Below are 22,472 nucleotides of genomic sequence, written 5' to 3'. Positions count from 1 at the left end.
ATTTCTGTGAACATCGGGAGATTTTGTGCTAAATGTAATTTAGAAGTTCGACATTTTTAGAAAACCAGTCGTTCTTTCTTTCCAAACAGTCCCAAAAAAAGGTACAATTTTCCACCATTTCGCCTTCTACACACTGAAATTACGGCCCCTGCCGGAGTGGAATCTGTGTAAACCTCCACGAGCCTCACTCAGAGATTGAGAGAAAGTGCTTAAATGTTCTTGCATGATCTCTTCTCACACAGACATGCACTCGCAGCTGAGGAGAAAATTGGCCCAAATGCGGCGTATCCGTCACCGTAACTGCGTCAGCGGCTGAGACTTTTGCTGAATATCATGAGCCCAGGGCGCAATGTGACTCACTGCTTCTGTGATCTTCTACTGTAATAAATCTGTGTGTGAGGGGTTCCAGGCCTCTGAGAGGGGAAGGAGTGGCTCCAGATTGCATTCCTGAAGGACTCGTGAGTGTGATGGTTCTCCATATCAAAAGGTCACCACTTCCATTTAATGAAGTGTCACTGGACACCGCTAAACGATGCCTCCTTCACATGGTCATGGGACGGATCTTCCACTTGTGATGTCATAATTAACAATGTGCTGCTAATATTAGCTTTTTAGCTAGGCTGATGATTTTGGTGTCTTCCTAACTGAGTCTATGTTTGTACCACTCTGCTAATTAGTTAGCATTAGTTAGATCTATTTTGGTATTTTACTAGGCAAGAAACTAACCTAGCATAGAACAACATGATCAAAACACATAGCTAACCAGATAAAGACCTACAAATGCATAACTTCAAACATATTCATAAAGGTTTTAAAATAAGTGTTTCTAAAGTATTTTTACTTGACTTTGAATACAAAATTTGCAGATCTTTTCATGAGCTACTAGACTAGCCTAGCGTTTGCTAGCTGACATTAAATCTCCAGGATCTGTGAGGGCCAAGCAAGCACTTGCACGCAACTGTCTCATTAGATTTTCTCACTGACTTTCTGTTAGGGAACTCATAATTACTGAATGAGAGAGCTACTGGGTGTTGGGGGTTACAGATGCAAATGGCTTTTCATTTCCTTATATCATTCTGCAAAGGCTCTCACCTTTGGCAACTTCCAATTTAATCATACAAACCCAATTCCAAAAAAGTTGGGACAATATATAAAATGCTAATAAATACAGAAAGCAATGATTAGCAAATTCACTTTGGCCTGAATTAACTGAAAATGGTACAAAAACACAACATTTTATATTTTACCTGATGAACAATTTTTTTTATAACCATGCTCTCAATCCAAATTTGATGCCTGAAACTCAAAAAAGTTGGTACAAGTGCGCGTTTTCCACTTTGTTACATCACCTTTCCTTTTAACAACACAATTATCATTGGGGGACTGAAGACACTCATTGATCCAGTTGTGAAAACATGTGGAAATAAGCATAGACGTCTCTGAAAAAGATCATCTACCAGGCAGCACATGTTGCCAGAGGTTGAGCCATCCAATGACTGAGCCTGTTTTTGTTAACTTGCTAGTAATAATCTGGATGGTTCTTCTCTTCACTGGCCCGGAGAATACAACGTCCATTTCCATAAACAAGTTGAAAGTTTGACTCTTCGGAACACAATAGACATTTCCATTGTGCATCAGTCCATTTCAGATGAGTTTGAGCCCAGAGAACTTGGCGGTGTTTCTGGATACCGTTGACATGTGTCTTCTGTTGTGCATAGAACAGCCTTAACTTGCATTTGTAGATTCAGGGACAAAGTGTGTTTATTGAGAATAACATGTCAAAGGGGGCAGTTGTGGGCTGGAGGTTAGGGAACTGGCCCTGTGACCGGAAGGTTGCCAGTTCAATCCCCAGAGCTGACAGCACATGACTGAGGTGTCCTTGAGCAAGACCCCTAACCCCCAACTGCTCCTCGAGCACTGTAGATAGGGCTCCATGCAAGTGTGCTCACTGCCCCCTAGTGTGTGTGTATATTCACTAGTGTGTATGTGGTGTTTCACTTCACGGATGGGTTAAATGCAGAGGTAGAATTTCCCCATTTGTGGGATTAATAAACTATCACTTAAAGTATGTTTGAGCCTTTGCAATGATCTACATCACTTTTAATGCAGCACAATAGCAACCTTTTGAAATTGGGTTTGCATTACAGTGGTTGACCAATGTAATGTTAGGAGTCTCACCCAAGCACTTTTTTGTATAGTGTGTTGTGCCTGCCCAAGCAGGGAACTGAATCTCAGTCAGGGCAGCTGTATTATTCACTATACCACCTGGAAGTGTTAGAAATCTTTTCACATTTTGGCCTATATGTGGAATTGAGCACACGGCCAATAAGCTTGTAGCTAAGAACTACAAACACTGACTCTCTGTTTTGTCTCATTTGAAATTCTGATACAAGATTATGCCTGGAAGAGAATAACACACACCTCACCACTCTGTTTTATTCATGCGTGTAGTCTACATGTGCATGTGGCTTTTCCTCCTGCTGTTTAACAAACAACTCCTGTTTTTTTTCCTTTGTTCTTAATGGGGAGAATCATTACATGTTCTGATTCAGACGTGACACCTGCGGCTAAGATTTGATTGTGCCGATTCTCATTAGCTTCTCCTGCCAGTTTCTTTCTTTCTGACGGAGCCGCCACGGAGGTCCAAATCTGACAGCGGCCTGAATGCTTTCACGTCTGTCAGAGTGAGCTCCGAGCACTCCTAGGCTCCTATTTAGACCTAGGTATGTATTTTGGATCGTTTGCAAGCCCACCGACAATAGAGGGTGTTGAAATTTGATTCTGAAAAGCGACTTTGTGAAGCGTGACAGCGGATGGATAGGCTCACTTAGCAATCAGGCGTGTTTGCGGAATGATAAGGCTGTCGGTAGAGTGAGACCAATCCATTTTTTCCCTCTCTTTTTGTATGACTGCACGAATAGATACAGGTCCGCTCTCCATCTGCCTCCTTGTCAGGGTTAGGCTTGCAAACACACATATCACACACTCCCAAATCTGGGCAGGATCTGACAACGCGCAGAGCTTATTGTGAAGGCCCTGAACCAGCAAGACTTAATCATATTTTGAAGCCTTCACAGAACTAAAAAAAAAAAGTATACGCAAAAAACAGCTAAAAACAAGACAAAAGTGAAAACCGTCTACTCATAATCAGTCCACCTTATCAGCTTTGGAACATACGGGCTTGATATCCCCCCCAAGCGGACCAGATATGAAGCCAACTGGAGCAAATCCCTTAAGGTCCAGTGATTCACTTTAGAAGGGTTCAAAGGGTTCAACATTTGCACTAGCCATATGACAGTTTCTTTCTCTGGAAACCCCTACGACTTCATTAGTTTACTGGTATTCTATATATGCTATCGTTATCACGCTAATAATGGTCTCCTAGCTTTGTGCACAGCTAATTAACTCTGGTCTTTTGTGCTACTCCTATACATTTCTGTTCATTGTATCTTTTTTATAAGGGCCATGTGCACTTGCATCTTTTCAAACTCTCTCAAGCTCACTTCTTTTCAGTGTTCTCTACAGTGTGATCTACACCATGACTAAATACACTCCTCTAGCCCTTGCAACATGCACAAACCGCACAATTAACTTCCCTGCGGAGTGCCGCAAAAGAGAACTGTAAGTCATGCAGTCAATATTGAAGATATCTTCTCTCTGCTAACATATACAGCATACAGGAAAGCCTAGTTTTTGATTTGTTTGAACATCTGGAGTTGTATACAAAGATTACCACTGAAAGTGAAAGTTTCCTATTTACTGTTATAAAACACGTTTCAGTCCTAAAATCCGACTGAACTGCATTCGAATCCAGTGTAAAATACTCAATGTATGCACACTGCCTCACAACTGGATTCTATATCACTGTGCTATGTCACGAAAACTACTTTTGGTGTTAATGGAATACGTTTATACGGATGAAGTAAGAACCCATTTTTGTTTAAACTGAGTGGCTGACAACTTATTTTCTTAACCAGAGCTAGGCTGGTTTGGTAGCTAACAGGCTAAAAGGCAGCTGACATGCTAAACAACTCCATCATTAATATCCCAGTCTTGAATTCTTTTATTTAAAGCACTTACTATATGATTTACTGTGAAATTGCAATACAAAAGACTAATGAATGTCACTTGAATGTCTTCAAATATCCGTGTTTCAGTCTGCCTAAAATAACATCAACCCCAGGTTGAATCTCAAACGGCTCCATAATTCCTAAATAGTGTGTGATGTACATTTTGAAATTCTAGCTTCTGCAGCCAAATAGAGCATCATTAATCAAGTATGGATATGTCCCAAATGACCATTTTTTAGCTATATTATGCACTGTTCGGGTGCAGAAACCAGTTTTTAAACACCAATGTTGTGCAGTGTGTAGGGAGCAGGGAGCCATTTGAGCTTCAGCTCCAGTCTGGGAAGAGCGGTTGTCATTAGCTTGGCACTAAATAAGACTGGAAGTTGCAATGAGATGCTAATGGAAATTAGCACTGTTGTAGAGGCGGCGATTTGGTGATCAAAAAGTAATGTTCACTTGTTCACTTATAAAGTGAACATTTTTGCATGAAACAGTGGCATGTTTTGATATGTTCATTATTATATGACAAAAAGGTTAAAAGTTCATCAAATGCAACATAACATAAATGCAAACGACATACAGCGACAGCCAAGCTTGTGTGCCTTCATCCAGTGTTATGGCAGATCAGCATTTTTACGAGTCTCACAGAACTGGTTTGCTTATATTAACATGTATGCATATCACCTATTTCAGAATAAAACTTTGTAAGTTGGAATAACACTACATTTATAGATGCTCTGATTTGTCCTCCACTGCCACACATTAACACAAGAATTCACATTGAGTTTGTACAGTAGTGTTCAAAATAATAGCAGTGTGTTCAAAAACATGAGATAAGCACAAAATCTTTATAATAGTTTTTAATTCCATGCATTGGGAACATTGCACAGTTTTCTAAATCAAAACATGAAGAGAAAAGTATATAATTTTTACCGAAAATAACAAAAAATGAACATCGGGCTGTTAAAAAAATAGCAGTGTCTGCATTTGTCTTTACAAACTCAGGATTTAGCATTCCTGTGAATCACTAACCTAATATTTAGTTTTTTAGAACTTCTTCACATCTATGTTGCATAGAGTCAACCAACTGCTGGCACCTGTCAACTGGTATTCCAGCCCAGGATGCTTTGACTACATCCTACAATTCATTTGCATTTCTTGGTTTTGCCTCAAAAACGGCATTTTTGATGTCACCCCACAAGTGTTCTATCAGATTAAGGTCCGGGGATTGGGCTGGCCACTCCATAACCTTTTGTTGAACTGGAACCAAAATTTTGCTCATTTACTGGTGTGTTCAGGGTCGTTGTCTTGTTGAAACATCCATTTCAAGGGCATTTTCTCTTCAGCGTAAGGCAACCTGACCTCTTCAATTATTTTCGACAGATGCAAACTGGTCCATGATCCCTGGTATGTGGTAAATAGGCCCGGCACCATAGTAAGAGAAACATGCCCATATCGTGATGTTTGCACCACCATGCTTCACTGTCTTCAGAGTGTACTGTGAATTCAGAGTTTGGGGGTCGTCTCCCTTGGACCAAAAACAATTTTACTTTCGTCAGTCCACAAAATGTTTCTCCATTTCTCTTTAGGCCAGTTTATGTGTTCTTTGGAAAATTGTATCCGCTTCAGTACATGTCTTTTTTTCAACAGTGGGACTTTGCCAGGAATTCTTGCTAACAGATTAGCTTCACACAGGCGTCTTCTAACTGTCACAGTACTCACAGGTAACTTGAGACTGTCTTTGATCATCCTGGAGCTGATCATTGGCTGAGCCTTTGCCATTCTGGCTATTCTTCGATCCATTTGAATGGTAGTCTTTTGTTTTCTTCCACGTCTCTCTGGTTTACACAGCCTATCATTGTCTGCACTTCTTTATAAGTTTTACCCTCTCCAATCAATTTTTTAATCAAAGTACGCTGTTCTTCTGAACAATGTCTCGAACGACCCATATTTCTCAGGCTTTCGAGGAGAAATGCATGTACACCATGTGCTGGCTTCACCTGGCTTCACCTCCACAGCTCACACCTGTTTCTTCACAGAATGATTGACCTCACTAATTGAACTCCGCACTGCTATTATTTTGAACACACCCCTTTCACTTAATTATTCAAATACACAGACTCAAGAGCATGCATATCATGAATGCTGAGTCTGTTGTTTTTCTAAGAATCTACTGCACCAACTGGTAAATTGTTAGTCATGTGGTAATATAATTTATACCAAAAACAGTGATTAATCTGGTTAGTCATATTGGACTGCTATTATTTTGAACACAACTGTACATTGTGCCAGGTGTTGTCAGCTAAGATTTTGTGCTTGCATTGTGTTGTTTCTGGCCTTGAGCGTGACATACAGTGCCCCTTGATTTAAAAACGTGTTATCTGAATGACCCCTTATACTACACTGCCGTGTGTAATTGCACTGTAGCCCCTGTACACCATGCTTTCATTAGGCAAGGCCTTGGACACTTGTATTTAGATTCAGCAAATATTAGCCCTGTTTTGATGCTGCACCAAAGCCCTGGAGGAGCATTACATCATTCCATTGTACACTGATATGACCAATTCCACTGAATTTGGTCAAACTTTTGTCCCACAGCAAAGAAAAAAATTAAAATAAATATGTTATTTACAAGGATTATGTTATGATCTTTCTAAAAACAAGGCATTAACTAAGACAGAATAAGCAAAATACTAAATCATTATTTACAGGGTAGTTTCTATTGGGAGGTGACAGTTTGAAATTTTGAAAATGTGAAAGATATAAACTTATCATGAATTGAATTTTCAAATTAAAAATGCTGTCCCATGTTTGCATGTCACTACTCAAACAGAGATTTAGTCAATAGGCGGAGACTTATTTTAGCCACACCCCTGCATTTTAGAGCAGGAAGTGAGACTGCATCCCTGTCCCTCATGGCCACATGGTCGTGAGTCAGATCCCATCTCTGACGTAAATGTGTCCCAAAGTTAGAAAATCAGTGTGTAACATTAAACATTGTCACTACCAAAACACAAAACTTTGTGTTTTTTTTTTTTTAAAAGTGGTTTTATGTGTAAACAACTGTTCAAAGCTGTGTTTGCAATCATGTACTGGCGAACGATTCGGCTCAGAAATAGGATACAACTGTCATTACCGAAACAGTCAGTGCTGAAACATATGGTAAAGATTTAGTAGTGAAATCAGTGGCGGATCTATAAAATTTTAGCATGGTTTGCCAGGTGTGCCAGGGAGTTTCAGCAGGCTGGTAATGTGAACTGGAGAGAGGCTGGACAGTTGTTCAGCAAAGCCACTCTCCCCTTAAAGGCAAAGCACGACAGACAAGACATAGTCGCAATGTGAATGTTCAAAGGGGAGGGCTGGGGGGGTTGGAGGATGTTGGACAGCCCACCAAAAGTAAAACAACTCTCCTCTTAAAGGTGCAAACACCTGTCCCACAGGGAGGTGGAAGCCAATGACATGGCAAAAATGTTTGGGTTCCATCTGGGTTGGACTATCAGATTTGAGGTAAGACATTTGCCACATAGCCACCCCTTTAAAATCATGCATGAGTGTTATGATTGTTTTGGTCGTGACAAAATAAAAAGGTTAATCTTTTTAAAAAAATACACATAATTAAGGTACAGAATTAGAGAAAATTCCACTTCTAAAGCACCGGCCGGGTCTTTATCTAACCTTACACAGTGCTTTTCCATACCTCTATAGCTGTTCATCCCTCCTCGCCAAACTGTTGCATAAGCTTGTGCTGCATAACATCACGTCACAGCAGACGCCCGGAGAGGAAGAGTATGAATAACTGATGAGGCTCACCTGCGCACCTCAGACGTCTCGCTATCATGTTTTATTCACTTGCCAACGTTTTTTCCTTCTCTTTGTTTATTCCCCCCACTTCTTAAGGGTTCTCCAACAGTGACGAGTCATGTTGGAGTCTTCTGCTAGCATCTGCAGCTTGGTGGCCACTGAGTGCATGCATGTTTCATCTGAATGTAGGTGCATTAGAGTCCCATGTAAGTGCTGTTTCAAGTGCTGCTGAATCTCAGACAAAGACTGAACACAAGGTAAGAGAAGGTTTTAGGTCATTTCAAAGGAATATTAAAGCAAAAGTTCAGTTCATCGATCACTTGATATGTGTTTGTTTTGTTAGTTTTCCACCAGAGCTATGAGGCTAATGTAAGAGAGCTTATGTACATCAGTTCATCCTGTGCAAACTCCACACCTCAATCATCACACACTGGCCTCAGTGTTGTTTCCAACACTGTATGACATACTGTAATCTATAAATATAGATGGAGGACCAGAGGATGACCAACACAGCAACAGACAAGCTTTCATCTCTGACTTTACATCTACAAGGTGGACCAACAAGGTAGGAGTGTCTAATAGAGTGGACAGTAAACTCAGACAGTACTGTTGTGTCTGATCCACTTGTACCAGCACAACACACACTAACACCCCACCACCACGTCACAGACCCTCAGTAACATATAAAAAAAACATGAGGGTTAGGGTTAGGTTTTGAGTTGAGGTTAATCTTAGGGTTAGGATTAGGGCCAGGGTTAGTGTTAGGTGTTGGGTTGAGGTTAAGGTTAGGGTTAGGTAGAGGGCCAGGGTGAGGGTTAGGTGTTTGGTAAGGTTAGGTTTTGTGTAATGGAAGTAACATATTAACAATACATCTACTTAATGTAAGTCAGGTATCAACAGAACATCTACAAAATATTTACTTCATTGTATTCAGATGCTGCACTGCTGCTACTTCACTGATATGTTGTTGATGTGTTACTGATCCTCTGTTAAGTGCTTATTAATCATCTACAGAGGACCACTCCAATTAAAGTGTTACTAAAAAAGTATAACAAGACTTCCTTTCCTGAAGCCTTGGACCTCTGCAATCTTCCATTAGACAGTCAACACTGTTAAACTCAATAGCACTTTTTTTTTGTCTAACTGTGTTTTCGTACATTGACATATTCCTTTTTTTCTCTTTTAAATTAGTCTCTTATGTGCTTGTGGTTTAAACTGAGCTTAACAGGTAAAACCACAAGCACATAAGTGCTTGAGTTTAAAAAGTAGTCAGTAAATATTTATTTATTAGGGTACATCTGCGGTAATTGCATTTTTAGTTTAAATAGTGTTTTGCTGAAGTCGCTGTTTAAGAAAGTGTAATGTTAGACTTTCAGATTAACAAGACAGCCATCCATACACGTATGTACTTAAACTTTCTTCCACAGCCATCGGCCAAGCAATACCTTCACTTGCTTAGAGACCTTCAAGCCTAGCATCTATTCCTGGCCATATTCCCTGCCATCCATTTCCATCACATATAGCTCTGAAACAAGCTAATCAAATATTTAACTCCGACTTCAGTAAAACGCACAGCCAAATGCTTATGAAGGCCATTAGATGTTCTGGAAGCCTGAACTCCATTCAGGTTCATGTGGGTGCTGTGCTGAGGTAAGCTGCTGTCTCTGCACCTGAGGCACCAGCCTGAAACACACTGTGACCCCAGCGATAATACTTCACGCACCCAGTCATCCTGCTGAGCTACGCCGCACATGAAAGGTCAACATCACATTCATATGTGCATATCGTTTACACACGTTTGACTTGCGTTCAGGTGTGCCTTCACTCTGCGTTTGCGTGAGAGAGAAAACAAACACATGCATCATTTCACACGTTTCATCAAAACGTGCCTCCCTGCGCCGACTGGCCTCCAGTAGAACCGCTCACAGTGGGCAAAGCCATCGCGCTCCATTACTAATGCATTATGACAGCAGGACGCCTGCACATTAATGTCTGACTCTGCTGAAGTCATAACACTGGGGTCAACACAACTCTTGCGAGCTGAAACCGAGCCAAACGTTTCAATATCACCCCAACAATCACACAGAAATACATACATGAATACAAATAAAGTACAATAGAACAAAAAAAATTTAATAGAAAAGGAATAAACAACTATCAAAAGAATATTGAATAAAATATATAATGCATACATTTAAAATGCTGAATACACATGTGAGTTAAAAATAAACTTAAAAAACAATTTATATATACACTCACCAGACACTTTATTAGGTACACCTTGCTAGTAAAAGGTTGGACCCCCTTTTGCCTTCAGAACTGCTTTAATTCTTCATGGCACACTTTCAACAAGGTGTTGGAAACGTTCCTCAGAGATGTTGGTTGGTTATTTGAGTTCCTGTTGCCTTTCTATCATCTGGAACCAGTCTGCCCATTCTCCTCTGACCTCTCACATCTACAAGGCATTTTCATCCACACAACTGACCGCTCACTGGACATTTCCTCTTTTTCGGGCTGTTCTCTGTAAACCCTGGAGATGGTTGTGTGTGAAAATCCCAGTAGATCAGCAGTTTCTGAAATACTCAGACCAGCCCGTCTGGCACCAACAACCATGCCATGTTCAAAGACCCTTAAATCCCGTTTCTTCCCCATTCTGATGCTCGGTCTGCACTTCAGCAAGTTGTCTTGACCACCTCTACATGCCTAAATGCATTGAGTTGCGGCCGTGTGATTGGCTGATTAGCTATTTGTGTTAACAAGCAATTGAACAGTGGCCGATGAGTGTATATCAAATATAAAAATAAATGTCATAAACTAAAAATATCTAAATATACAAAGAAAACTTTAACTGATTTTTTTTTCCTTTAAAACAGCAAAACTAAATACAATAAAAAGAAAATTAAGTAATTTTGAAATATAAAAAATATTGGATTAAATATGCAAAATAAGAATCTAAAAAATGTATAGTTATGAAATAAACAAAATAAATAAATGAAATAGACAAAATAATTAGAATTGGAAATGAGGATTAGAAATAAAAAGGGATAACAAATATAAATAAATATAAGAAATAAAATGCCAAAAATATAACTAATACAATTAGATGTTGTTGGTATAGTGTAGTGGATAACACCTTTGCTTTTCATGATATAGACTAGGGTTCATCCCTGCATGGGTAAGCACCCTACACTATACCAATAAGAGTCCTTGGGCAAGACTCCTAACACTATCTTTGCTTACATGTGTAAAATGATCAAATTGTTGCTCTGGATGAGTAACAAAGAATAAACTAAACATAATAATATAAGTTTAAAAACCCAAAATGAGAGAACAAAACTCAATAAAACAAAACAATCGACTTGTATTAATGCAAATAAAAAGATATTGAAGCTTGATGTGTTTTCTGGTGCCAGTATGATCTGTTTAGTATGCAGAGTGAACTGGTCTGGGGAGCACTGGAGCTTCCTCTTCCTGCAGCACAGGCTGACATGTTTCCTGCTGGTTCCAAAAGCAGGAAGCGTCCCGTGGCAAGACCTTCTCCTCTCTCGAATTCTCATTAGTCAATGAGAGGCTGCCACAGCGGGGAATGCCGACGCCCTCTCCTCCTTGCTGCCGAAAAGGTCAGGCCTCATTTCTCTATCCCTCCCCGCTCTATCGGTTTGTCCCGCAGAGGCGGTGCGCTCGCTGTAATCAAGGCCTAATTAGTTCAGCATGCAGACGATCCTGCCTGAAGGCTTAATTGTCAAGTCTTTGGATCAGTGCTTTTGCTTCCCACTGTTTACTGTGGGCCAAAGAGCACAACAGCTCTGAACTAAGGAACAATGTGTTCCTCTTCTCAAACCTAAGGAAACGAAAGTAAGAGGGACAAATTAAGTAGGGAAAGCAGTGTGCATTTTAAATATCCACCAAAAAGTGGGAAACAGGCCATTAAAATCTGAATCAGACCCGAGTCTGATAATTGTATTATAAATGGATGAACTATTGTAAACACATACACACATTTTCTACACCTCTTATCCCTCTGGGTCACGGGGGGCTCACTGCATGTCTTTGGACTGTGGGACGAAACCCAAGCAGACACGGATAGAACATTCAAACTCCACACAGAAAGGACCCTGGTCACCTGAGTGGGGAATCAAACCCTGGACCTTCTTGCTGTGAGGCAACAGCGACACCGTGCCACCCCTGATGTAAACAAAGATACTGAAAGTTTACATATGTTGCAAAGTGATGGAAGGAAAACCTGTGGATTACTATGAACCTGTGGTGGTCGCCAACTTCTGGAGTTGTCCTGCAGACTTTAGGTCCAACCTTCATCAATCCCACCTGATCAATTGAATAACTACTTTAATCAGCGGACTGAGGTGCTTTGGGTTGGAGATGAAACCTGCATGAAGGCAGATATTCAACAACATTACTGACCACTGTCATAGATGATCAATGCTGGAAAACACTACTAGTATGAACAGACGCTCCTTTGTTGCTTTCGGGGATGCTTGAGACTCTTTCGCCTTCACATTACACATTTTGCGGTCAGATGCCTCTGAATGGATCACAGTACATCTTTGAGACACACGGGACCCAGGTCACACCTATACTTTGCACCGTGCACTTATGATCTGATCACCTCAGGCCTGTATTAATGCCAGATGTGAATGAGGCCTCAGTGAGCTGAATGTGACTCGGAAAATAACTCCCAGCAGAAGTGTTGATCTAGGTTGATCAGGTTTCCGTGACTAAGATCATCGTCAGCAGGGGAAAAATCTGATGAGCTTGCCTGAACACAGGCCGGGGCTCTATGATTATTTTATATTCTGGTTATTACAGCAGGAATACTGTTCAAAATTTCAGGAGATGAATTACCATTTAGAATCCTTTTTTTGTTTTTTTTGCTTTGCAGGAGGGGCAGGAGGGAACAGGAGGGAACTGATCCAAGATTGGCGTTGTTAGTATTTTAGATGCTTTACAAATAATGTGAATAAAATGCCTTCAAGACAGAAGCTTCCAGGTGGCCCCAGCATCTAAACATTGACCATCTCACCAGGTCGAGAGTTTGATATTGTGTGATGCTACAGCGACTGTGGCTAGGAGTCTAAGAGAGCACAACTGGCCTCACTGTCTCTGGGTGGACAGGATGACCCTCCCTCTTACCCCTTTACTCAGTGTGAGGCTAGCCAGCACATTCAACTGTCCAATGAGTTTGCGTTAGCGACAGTTCAGAAAGATGCAGTGGCTTGCTTTACATGACTCAGAGGAAGTTGTGCTAGCTCTTGCCCTTCTAGCACTGGTGATATGGTGTGATTAGGGGAGATCGAACTAGTGGGTGGAATTAGACATGAGAAAATTAGTGAAAATGGCAGAAATATCTGCAAGACCTCTTAGTGCATGTTCGTAAATGCAAATTTACTTTAATATGGTGTAAAAGTGCCGTTTTTCCACTGCACAAAAAACCTTTGGCCCCCAAAAAAAATGGAATTGTCATTTTTCCACTGATCAATGCAGTAGCAGAGGTTCCAGTTTTATGGTTTTGGTACCTGATCAAGATGGAAGTCAAGCAAGGGGGCAACAGCAGTGTGCATTGCTGACTGGGTAAGCATACCACTGCTGCTAACTGTTTAACAGAATACTGTTAAAGAACCAGAGAAAATGATGTGTGGAACGATGAAAACATGCAGATATTTTTGCCCAAATGGTAGTGCAATTGCAGTCATTGCCCACAAACAAGGTACAAGACGTCTAGATGACAGCTGATTTATATGAGCTGTGTCGTCATTTGAAAGTCCTCCTCTGTCTCTGGTAACACTTACAACTGAAGCTCACGAACAGTTTAGCTAATTGTTTACTCTTCCAGATGAGGGTAAAGTGTGCCATGCACTATTATAGGACCAAGTGCACATAAACTAGTAAACTAGTTTCCAGTCAAAGAAAATTTCCTGAAGCAAAGGTCCGGAACATCATCATGTCTAACTTGCATTATGATTCAGTGCCATATACTGTTACTGAAGTAGCCTAATAGGTATATTAACATCTTACATAGTTGACAACTGAATGTCGGATCAAATAATATCCAAATTGAGTCATATTTCAACAACATTTATTATCAGTTTTCTCTTTTTAGAGCAGACAATGTAAAATAATCTGGCTCACTTTCTTCTCCGACTGCTGCTTCTCACCTCGTCCCTCCCCTGTGTGCGTCACTCACTCGAGTGTCAGTGCTCATCGTAATGCACAGATCTGATTGGCTGAGTAGCGTCATGTGTGATATTTACAACACATGTGATTGGTCTATGAGTTTCCCGGGCTGCTAAAGCGACACCACAATGACTAGAAAAGTTATGCCGATTAAAATAAGACCACCCCGTCAAAATTCAATGATGGAGAAATATGTAATTTTGACAGGGTGGTCTTATTTTAATCAGTGTAAATTGTAACTTTACAGGTGCAGGTCCGCATAGGACAGCATCTGGGTCCGGACTTGGACCGCGTTCCGCCTATTAGTGGCCTCTGAACTAGACAATGTACATTTGTCGATTCCTATTTGTAGAATCATACCAATCTTTGTACAAAAAAAAAAGAATAAATGCTAACGTGATGTTATCTAGGTATGATGCTGATGCTATTCTGTCTCTCCAGCAGCTGGAAAAAGAACCAGAATTAGATTTGCTGATTACTGTTTGGGCCAGTTCTCGTTTATGGAATGCACAGTGGAAAAACAGCCACGAGAGCGAGTACATGAGTTCTATCTAGAGTCTGTGTGGAACTTTTCTTAGCACATTAGTCAGTTTTCCATGCTATTAAAAGCTGCTGATGTCTGAAATGTTTTTTCTTTCAATCTGGTAATAATGTCAAAAGGGTAAAAGTCTGACTGCAGCTGGAATAGAACAGAAATAACTATCCATGCTACATGCCTGCAATTCAGATGGATATAAAAAAACGTTACTTTTTTTTTTTTTAAGGTCGTCCATATGAACGTATGAAATATTATCTAGTACAGCAGCTACATGTCAATAAGAAATATTGCAAACTGTAGACAGATAAACTATACAGAAGGCAGCAGAAGCAGCTATTGGCTATATTTCTAACATCCACTTAAAAAGTACATATCCACAGCTGCTTTTTTTCATTTGTTTGCTGATGTTAAGCAAAGGGTTTAGCTTAAGATTAAAAGTGTTTAAAAGCTTTTGTTTCTGCTAATAAGTCTAATAAGCAGACAGCCGATGCAGTTAAGTATGCAAAAGCACCGTGATGATCCTGTTGGAACAGTCAATACTACTCTATATTTGCTGTTGTCTTAAATTTCATCTGCAAACAAGTATATTTTTATGGCCTCTGGTGATTATTTTAACAACAGTCACTTTATCGTTTAGCTTGTCCAAATGTCTTTTAAAGAAATTTGGATTTATGATGTCTAATTTCCACACAATTAAACGGCTTCCTTTCAAAATTTTGTTGATCTAAAATGATTTACTAACTGATCTAAACTTACTCTGCCGTCACATTCCAAACTCAACTCGGTTAAGGTTACTAAACTTGACTGGTAGTGTTTAACTTCCATGGGCCCAACTTATCTTACTAGAGCTGGTTTAAAAGTGGCCACCATGGTACCCTGTCAGCTTAGAACCACATTCACGAATGCAGAACGTGGTAATGCTGTAACCATAATGAGGCTAGACACACTAAAAATAATGATTTATGGTCATCATAAACATTAAGCAAACATTTTACATAAAACCTATTTAAAAAACATACAAATATTCTTTTTTTATTTATATTCATTAGAGGCAACCCAGTTTGGGAAAATCCAAAACTGATTCAACTGAATTGTATAAGACCCTAAAGATTTTTCCACTAAATCTGATTAGGAGGCCGTGCGCATGTGCAATAGTAACAAAACAAATTATTAACCAGGAAATTGCTTCAGCTGGCATGGTGGACATGAAACGCCTCTTTTTATTTTTACGATCTCCTGCCATCCTTTGTTATTCAGTGCAACTGCAATGAAATAGTGATGCACAATAACTTAGTTGTTTTAATGTTTTTGACCAAATATTAATGTTTCATTTTGCGAGATACTCTAGACAATACCAGCGAACTACCTAGCTAGCTAGCATCCTTGCTAGGTCTGCTGTCATGTTAACGGGTACAAAGGTAGATTAAATATACTGCAGCAGTGATTTATTGTGATATACATAGTATATAAAAATGTATTCCACTGACATTCAAATCAACAGGTCATGATTTTTGTAACTGTAGGCGACCTCGACACATTAGCATGGCATGACGTGACTGATAGCGGTAGCTGCTAACTGGCATGATGGTTAGTATGAGAGTTACTCAATAGGAAAGTTGTGCACATAACACAACCATGTGCTTTAATTAGTGGTTAAATTGTGAGGGAATAGAAATTCTAAGCAGGGAATTTGATCACAGCTGAAATCTATAAAGTTATGTTTATTTCTATTAGATTTTAAAGTGTACATGTGTCTTGTAATGAGCTTCAGCAAATACTGTTTAATACAGTTTGGATGACAATAAATGTTTGTGAGTTTAACATGTATTGTCATGTAATACATTGAGACAGTCTAAGTAATTATGCTCTGAATTCAGTACTATTAACTTTCTAATATTTTAATTAGAAATATGTAAATGTTATGTAAAAGAATAGCATAAATCCTACAAGCACTTCTAATTTAAAAGTTATTTAATTAATTTATCTTTATTGAATATGATGGAGAAACATAGAATTTTTGTATTTAAACTGAATGGAAAACTGATATGTAATTAAAATACATATGTTAACTTGTGAGCTTATACATATATATATATATATATATATATATATTTTTTTTTTTTTTGGAGTGCAAATTAACAAAATGTAGAATTTAAGCATACACCCAAGAGAATTCTGCTCAGAGATGGTAACACAGAGGAAAAGACAGGCACAGTATGCAAATAAATGCATACAGGAGACAGTAACATCTCAGAATAAAAGTTACCATAGATTAAAATAGCTGAACAAAATAGGATACACATCCTACCACATCATTTATTTGGGTATGCATCTTATGATACCTGGGGGGTATTCCACAAAACAGGATTACTCAGCCAGCCTAAAGATGAGGACTTTCCTATTAGAATGTCCCTCAGCTCTTTTACTATTGGACAAACTTGACATAACTAGATAAACTGAGAAATCCTGCTTTGTGGAACTCCCAGGCGGAAATCATAAGAGTTAACCCTTAGGATAATTGTATCTTTTCAATGCTAATACAATTAGTACATTTTCACAATTGGAAAAATTCAATGAATGTAAACTTGAACTAGTTCTACATTTTTGAGTTTAGTAATACAATTTAAAAAACACTACAAAATGACTCATGGTTATGCTGCAACCAAAAACAGGAATGGACTCATGAGTTATTTTGGCTTGGGCTGAATCATGAAATGTGTCAAACTGTTGTATTTTGTTCTGAATCACCTGGAGTGCATTAAGTCTTGCTTTGCCATCGCCGCCCCTAATTGCATGTCCCACTTTGGCCACCCCAGTCCAGTGGTGGATGAAGTATACAAACAATGTACTTGAGTTAAAGTAGAGATACCAAAGGTAAAATATTAGTCCAGAAAAAGTAGAAGCTCCTCCCTTCAGACTTCCACTTGAGTAAAAGTACAAAAGTATTCAAATGTACTTAAGTATCGAAAGTAACAGTACTAAAAGATTAATTACTGTTTTTGTAACAAGACCCTTGCTTCATTAACTAATTTTAGGTGAAAATACTCCAGCGTCATGCTTGATAAATCAGTCTTTTAATAGAATGTCATCTAACAGAATGATGTCTATTAAAATTATCATAAGCACAAAACACTGAAGGCAAATTATTTCCATTAGGTAGAACCGAGTGGCTGTGAAATAACCTTTTGCAAAAAAGCAAAGATTTGTTTGCAACTTAGTTACAAGTTTACTAAAAACTTTAATCACAGGTTCACAAATGAGTTTTCCTTTACTAAACTGCATCTGTAGGTCTCTGTTCATAAACATAATCTAGCCAAAACTAATTTACTATAAAATGAAAGTTTTTGTAAAAATTCAGAAAAAAGACACGTCAGTCACGACTGCATGTGTGGACATATTTCTATATTGTGGTCTATTTACACAAAGTTAGGTTAGTTCATCACTTATGTTGAATAGACACTCCAAAAACATTATGCTGCTGCACTGATGTTGAGCCGTGTGCTACGCTGGGTTGGTATGACCAACAGGTCAAAACAAGGTCAAACCAAGGTCAAAACAAAGTGTGCGCTGTGCCCGGATTGGTGTTCTTGCTTTGCGCTTCTTTCGCTCTGACATGTTATGTTTTAATACACACAGAAACCAAAAGGAATGACAGATTTTGCAAAGTGTAGTGGAGTAAAAAGTCAGATATTAGAATGAAATGTAGTGGAATGAAAGTAAAAAGTCGCCCAAAATCGAAAAACATCAGTAAAGTACAGATACACAACAAACCAAAGTACAGTAACCCATTATATTTACTTCATTACTGTCCACCACTGCCCCGGTTTAAACGTTCTGGACCCGCCACTGGCGATAATCCATCTCTGTTAACAACAGTACGTACAAGTGGGTTTGGGTCTAACTCAGGTACGGGTCAGGTTTGGGCTTCAATATCATGCCTGTACAGACCTCTAACCCCGAAATGAAACGGGTTTACAGCCCTCAGGCGAGCTTCTAGCTTCCCTCAGTTCCCTCTGTGGACAAAGCACCACATACATTTCTAAAAGAATCCTCCTTTTCAGCAAGACTTTTCCTGAGATGCATGCCTGAAATCCCCCCTTATGCACACGCACACACAACGAGGCAGGTCTGCTGTCCATCTGTCCGCTCTTCAGGGCTACACTGTAGGAGAGTTTCCTGGGGTGTGTGAGCGTGTGTCTGCTTGTATGCTGCATGTGTGTGTAGGAGGCAGAAGGGAAAAAAAAAAGAAAAGGGAAGAGAGTAGTAAGGCAGACTGTGAGAGAGAGAAAGAAAGAAAGAAAAAGAAAGAAAAAGAAAAAGAAAGAAAGAAAGGAAAAAAACAAAAGCTAGCTGAGGCAGCTGCATAAGAATGCCTGTATTATGGGCGGTCACTTTCAGGACAAAAGGTAAGAGAGCTTTGATGAGTATCGACCTGCTTTTAAGTGCTGCCAGCCAGGCACTGGGTGTGTGTGTGTGTGCGTGCGTGCATGTGCACATGTACAAGAACACACAATGTAGCCATCACTCAGGCACAATACACATCCTACACACCCGCACCCACTTTAATCTCCAGCATTGTGCTTTTTGTATGGAGGTGTAGACAAAGTTGGAGGGTTTTTGACATGTATTGCTTTAATGGTGCAAACAAAAACAGAAAGGCATTCAAAAATAATAACATGAATAAACTACCAGAGCAGCCGATTTTGCTCAGGTGGTTTTATCAGAGGTTCAAAACTCGGCGATCGACAATGATTTCAAGCAAAACGACACACAAGTGATGTTACATAGAAGAAATACAAAACACAGGCATTATTCAATCGCTGCCTCGCAAGATCACGTCCATCATAAGATCTTGTCCAATAGGACTCTCCCCACTTGACTAAGCCAGATTCTATCAGTTGACGATTTGTGGCAATGTTTATATCTTCAAATTGTATTATATATTACAAGTGAATTATAATTAAAACTAGATATTTCAGCAAAAGTATGTTTGGACCAGAGGTCTGTTACTTGACCCAGGTTTGGGCCAGTTTTTATGTACAATATTGGGCTTGGGTTTGTTTTTGGATTGGATTTTGAGTAATCCCACACATCTTCTCTGTACAGTAATGTTACATATATACACAGCAGTACTGCTGCAGCTTTTAAACACCGTGTCCACTCACTGTCCACTCTATTAAACACTCCTACCTTGTAGGCCCACCTTGTAGATGTAAAGACAGAGACAGTAGCTCACCTGTTTCTGCAGTTTGTGTTGGTCATGCTCATGCTCTAGTTCTTCATCAATGGTCACAGGTCGTTGCCCACAGGATGCTGTTGGCTGGATATTTTTGATTGGTGAACTATTCTCAGTACAGCAGCAGACACTGAGGTGTCTCCAGCAGCACCGCTGTGTCTGATCCACTCGTATTAGCACAACACACACTAACACACCACCACCATGTCATTGTTACTGCAGTGCTGAGAATGATCCTCCACCCAAATAGTACCTGCTCTGTGAGGGTCCATGGGGGTACTGATCATTGAAGAACAGGGTAAAAGGGGCTAACAAAGTATCAGAGAAACAGCTGGACTACAGTCTGTAACTGTAGAACTACAAAGTGCACCTATACAGTAAGTGGAGCTGATAAAATGGACAATGAGTGTAAAACAAAGGTGGTTTTAAGAGGTGGCTAGTCAGAGTATATATATGTAATATATAGTAATATAGAAACGTCTATGGCTGTGTAAAGAATAGCTCTGGGGTTTGAGAAAGGGTTAAATGGGCCCCTGTATAAAACTGGAGATGCTGTTCAACAGAACGTCATGGATGTTTGTCATTTCTGCAAGTTGCAGCAGTAGCGAGAAGTACTTTAGCGCAGTGGGGCTGACATTAACAACTGATCAGGAGAGGGTGGACGCTGCTCCCTGCCAGGTACAAGACTGTTTGTGTAGATGTATAAAATACCAGTTTATACCCAGAACAACATTATCAGTTGATAAATTCAAGCAATTAACAAAGCAAAGCTCTGTAAAATCCATGTGTATGATATCCGACCCCTGTTGACAATGTCTGAGCAAAGGGTTCGGGTCAGGTTTCAAAGTTGTGGCTGCGGGTCAGGTTTGGCTTTCAGTTTCATAAATGCAGACCTCTAGTTTGGACCATGTAGCAATCAAGCCTCTGTATAGTTTAAGCGTTGCTCGATTTCACTAAATGTATTGTTACAGGGTACACTAGGTAATGAAGAGCAACAGAGGGGAATAAAATCTAGAAAATATCCTCTGTGTGGGTACGAATATAAACTATTTACAGCCTAGTATTCAAGATATTGATTTAATTTTTCTTCACAACCTGCAACAGATTTGTCATATTCAATGCCATACATGTAAATGGCCAGGACCTTCCAGTGGGTTTAAACACTGATTACACACTTCTATAACTTAAGAATAAATAGTTTGCATTGTAGTCCATGTACAGCCAGCTGTATAATTATTGGCACCCTTGGTGAAGATTGGTTGAGGTTAATGAAAAACACCACAACAAAATGAAAACGCTCTCATTATAATTAATTAAGTTGTCCACACCAGCTGTGAGTGGCAGAGAGCAAGATGGTACAATGTGACGCAACATTTTGATGGACGCCGTTTCTATTCTTGATGCATCGTGTCACTGTCATTCCACTTCTACGACCCTTTTAGTAAACAATTTGGAGAGGTACTGGCAGAGTGCTGGAGGTTAGAGGCGAACTGTTTTTGTGTAACTGATTGATAAACTAAAGATACTTGGCAAGCTAGTCAGCCAATACAACCGAGTTGCCTATCACGAATATGGTATAATGTTGAATACTTTGATGATCTTAAAATTGGGGGTAAAATATAACCTGTTATATGGTCTATTAAATCTATGCCCTAAAAGCACAGCTGGACAGCTCTGTCAGTGAAGCTGGTCATTTATTACCATGGTTTGTTCATGTTTTGACTTGACAAGTGCATTTGACGTTTCCAGTGTAGACATCCTGACGGCTTTCTGACGCGATACGACAATCCATTTAAAAGCTTGCTTGCTGTTAGGAGAGTATTAGATTATATTTCCTTCAGAGAAAGGTTAGAATTATATCATATTTTCTGTGTGCGACTGAGCTGATTAAGCATTAAACATTTATTTTTTTGACCCTTTCTACCCACCTTTACCAAGGGTGTCAATAATAATGTAGCTGACTGTAGTTAATGAATAAAAAAGCCATAGAATATAATAAGCTTGGGATTTTTAAGGGTGAGGGTGAACTAATTTCAGGTTTCTACAACCTTCTTTTGGCTTGGGGGGCCTTTTGGTGGACTAGAAAAATGTTTAAGGACAGTCCTACTGTCCAGTTTCTTGCTTCACTGGAAAGCAGCAGAAAAAGGCTGGGTAGCAGCCTGTATACAGTGCACTCTGGTCTTGCACTATCAGTCTGGAACTGTTACCATTTGACCCTGTATTCTGACAGGTCAGGAGATTCCACAGATTCTGATAGGCTGCACTTGTTTCAGAAGACTCGTGTCGAAGACCCCACGCTGTGTCACCGCTGCTTCTGGCATTTCTGAAGCGAATGCCAAACTAAATCAGAAGAGACAGGGCAGTCTGGTGCCTCATATCCTTTGACTGCACTAATGGAGAAGGAAGTTCAAGAGGCCTCAGTGTTTGGATGAACTGGGCAATGCCTTGAAAAGAATCAAATCTGAAGGAAAAGGTCACCACGGCTAACTAAACAGCTGAATTCTAAACAAGGTAGCAAAGCCTACATGAGTCATTCAAACTACATCAGCGAAATGCTTGCTTCTGTGACTGACCGTGATTTAACCATGGTAGAACAGAGTGGAACAGTCTATTGGTCAAAATTATCACTGGTCTC

This window comes from Pygocentrus nattereri, chromosome 4, assembly GCF_015220715.1.
Source record: "Pygocentrus nattereri isolate fPygNat1 chromosome 4, fPygNat1.pri, whole genome shotgun sequence".
Lineage (NCBI taxonomy): Eukaryota > Metazoa > Chordata > Actinopteri > Characiformes > Serrasalmidae > Pygocentrus > Pygocentrus nattereri.
The sequence above is the reverse complement of the archived record's forward strand: the minus strand, read 5'-3'. Positions refer to the sequence as shown.